This window comes from Dendropsophus ebraccatus, chromosome 4 (genome assembly GCF_027789765.1).
Source record: "Dendropsophus ebraccatus isolate aDenEbr1 chromosome 4, aDenEbr1.pat, whole genome shotgun sequence".
NCBI lineage: Eukaryota > Metazoa > Chordata > Amphibia > Anura > Hylidae > Dendropsophus > Dendropsophus ebraccatus.
In genome coordinates this window covers 31,918,869-31,922,577 of record NC_091457.1, presented here as the reverse complement: position 1 = coordinate 31,922,577, position 3,709 = coordinate 31,918,869, and positions in this window count along the sequence as shown.

Genomic DNA, 3,709 nt, shown 5'->3' with positions numbered 1-3,709 from the left:
AGATCTAAATAACTGAACACAGCATCAAATCTGTACCAACAAATCTGCTGCGTATTTGTTGCGTATCTGCTGTGTATACGGTGTGTGGGTTTGTACCCTTAGGGTACAAACACACACGGCTTATACGCTGCGTATTTACTGCTGCGATACGCAGCAGAATAGATCTAAGTGACTGAACACAGTGTCAAATCTGCTGCGTATCTGCTGTGTGTGTTTGTACCCTAACAGACACAGTAAAATGCAGCGTGAATGCAGCCTAACTTGGTTCACACTACGTATATTTCAGTCAGTATTGTGGTCCTCATATTGCAACCAAAACCAGGAGTGAATTAAAAACACAGAAAGGCTCTGTTCACACAATGCTGTAATTGAGTGGATGGCCGCCATATAATGGCAAATATTTGCTGTTATTTTAAAACAACGGCTGTTATATTGAAATAATGGCCGTTATTTACTTTTATATGGCGGCCATCCACTCAGTTTCAACATTGTGTGAACAGATCCTTTCTGTGTTTTCAATCCACTCCTGGTTTTGGTTGCAATATGAGGACCACAATACTGACTGAAATATACGTAGTGTGAGCCCAGCCTTAGGGTACAAACACACACACCATATACGCACCGTATTTACTGCTGCAAAACGCAGCAAATACGCAGCAGATTAGATCTAAATAACTGAACACAGCATTAAATCTGCACCATCAAATCTGCTGCAGATCTGCTGCGTATTTGCTGCGTATGCGGTGTGTGTGTTTGTAGCCTCAATGGTATATACACATACTGGAGAATGCAGGATCCCTACCATGATTTGTTATTGCCAGGCTCAGTTTGCCTGCAGAGCCACTGCAGAAAAAGCAAAGCATTACATGGCACCCATTCCAATCATTAGCCACCTAGTATTTTCAATGTACATGATTTGTCTCCAGCTAGCAGAGAGGACTTCTCTATGCTTCTATAATAGGCCATTTATAAATTGTCAGGCTGCAAGACCTGGCTTGAATCATTACTGCAAATCACGATTTCTCTTGTTTATATGGACAGACACAGACAAAGGTCACACATATATCTGTCTATAATATCTCCTTAATCAGCACATTTGTATCACTATTAATATTCCATATTTAATAGTTCCGGAATGGGTGTCCCTCCCCCTTTTATCATGCTTTCTCCCTGTATCCTAACCATCTGTGTCCATATGAAATGTCCCTATTTGTTGGGATCGGCCACATACATTTTCTATGCACTACCCTTACAATAGAGCATTTTCAGTACTTATTGGGCCAGCGTTATTATCCACACATTCAATAAAATCTTTCAGGATCTGAAGGGACTATTTTCTCTTTTTTCTGAGTCTGCTTAACTCTTGGAGGTAACTGTGGTTACTGCTCCACTGCTGGCAAAACCTATGTTACATTAACTCATTATCTTCCAGAGTCTGTAATCTGTTCATTCAGTGCTTGCAAATTTTGTAATTCCCAGCAGAGGTGCCTGTATCTCAATACAGAAATTATATCAGTGCCTTTACTAGAGATTCAGGTTGTGCAAGGGTTGGCTTTAGCAGACAGTAACAGGGCGTATGTAGCAGGGGATTCAGATAGTGTCTGCAACACCACATGCAAAATGTGCATGGATCACACAGAGGAGATGCACTGCACATGTGGGGAGTGTCTGCCAAGCTTGATAATCTGTGGAGGTGTCAGATTGCATACAGAGGAAGTTGACACTGCTTTGAGGAGGGGGGAATGGCACTTTTTGGAATAAAGTCATACATTATATATGTATGTATTAAATAATATTCTTTTTTTTAAAGGCAGAATGATGGTCAAGGTGACACTATAAAAGAAATGTGGAGTAAATGTGACAATAAAAAAACACACGTACAGGAGGAAGGTAATCAGATAGTATACAGAGCTTCTAATGAAAGGGCGCCACAATAATCAAACAGAGATCTGTAATTCATGCAGTGTTGTGCAGATTGTGAGACAGGATTCTAGAGCCAGGTTGTATAGAAAACTGATCATAGCACAAATAGGTTACAGATATGTTACATAATTGGGTTTATGTAATTTTTTTTTTTCTTTTTCAGACCTGTGAGATATTTGGAAAAGATCCACTTTTGTCTCATGGTTTGTTAAATAAAGAGATTGATATTCATTTCTACTCTGGAGTGCCGTTGCCCTTATTGCATACTTACTTCTTTTTGCTTCTAGTGTTCTGTTTTGTATGCGGGCTCTGCGCACCCTTTATTTTTCATCTATATTTATATATATTTTTGATAATTAGAGCAGTGCATCTACAGCCTTTGCTTGCAACCTGTGAGATATTTCCAATGTTTAACCCCTTAAGGCCCGGGCCTAAAATGGCCTTAAAGGGGTAGTGTGGCGGTAAAGAATTATTCACAGACTAACACACATTACAAAGTTATACAACTTTGTAATGTATGTTATGTCTGTGAATGGCCCCCTTCCCCGTGTCCCACCACCCCCACCCGTGTACCCGGAAGTGTAGTGCATTATACATACCTGTCACGTGCCGACAACCGTCTCCGATCTTCAGCAAGTGACGTCTTCTTCGGGCGGACGGCGATCAGCTCCTACTGTCCCGAATGCGCCCTCTGCAGCATCATCCGATGCTCAGCCGCGGCTGAGCACAGTTGTGATGCGGCGGAGGGGGGACGGGCATCAGCGACTCGGCTGTCCGTCCGAAGATGACGTTTGGCACAAGATGGCGGACGGCCCTCGACACAGATCAGGTAATGTATAATGCACCACACTTCCGGGTACACGGGTGGGGGTGGAGGAACACGGGGAACGGGGCGATTCACAGACATAACATACATTACAAAGTTGTATAATTGTGAATAATTTCTGAGCGTCGCACTACCCCTTTAAGGACCAAGGCAAATTTTATGAATGTGTCACTTTATTCATTAATAACTTCGGGATGCTTTTACCTATCCGGCTGATTCTGAGATTGTTTTCTCGTGACATATTGTACTGCACGTTTCTGGTAAAATGGAGTCGATACTTATAACAAATCTTTATGAAAAAAAACAAAATAACTTGGAAAAATTGTGAAAAATTGCATTTTTCCAACTTTGAAACTTTTCTGCTTATACATAAAATGGTTATGCCACATAAATTATGTATTAAATAGCATTAGCAACATGTCTACTTTATGTTGGCGGCATTTATTAAACTCTCTTTCATTTTTTTAGACAATAGGAAGCTTAAAACATTAGCAGCAAATTTCAAAATTTTCAGTAAAATTTCAAAATCAGGTATTTTTAGGGACCTGTTCAGGTTTAAAGTGTATTTGAGGGGACTGTATGTTAGAAAGCCCCACAAAGCACCCAATTTCAGAAACTGCACCCCCCAAACTCTGCAAAAGCATATCCAGAAAGTTTTTTAACCCTTTAGTGGAGTCACAGAAATAAAAGCTAAGTATGTAAGAAATTTGAAAATTTTAATTTTCAGTGCAGAGATTTTATTGTAATCCAATATCTTTCATAATTATAAACCTATTACCAGAGAAATGCACCCCAATATTGATTGCACTGTTTCTGCAGTGTATAGAAATACCTCATATGTGGCCCTATTGCATTGTTTGACAATCCTCAGATACAAAGGAGCGCCTAGTGAATTTCAATGCCTCAGTTATATTTGGACTATTTTTGACGACTTCAGGTTGGCAGAGGCTCTGGGGTACC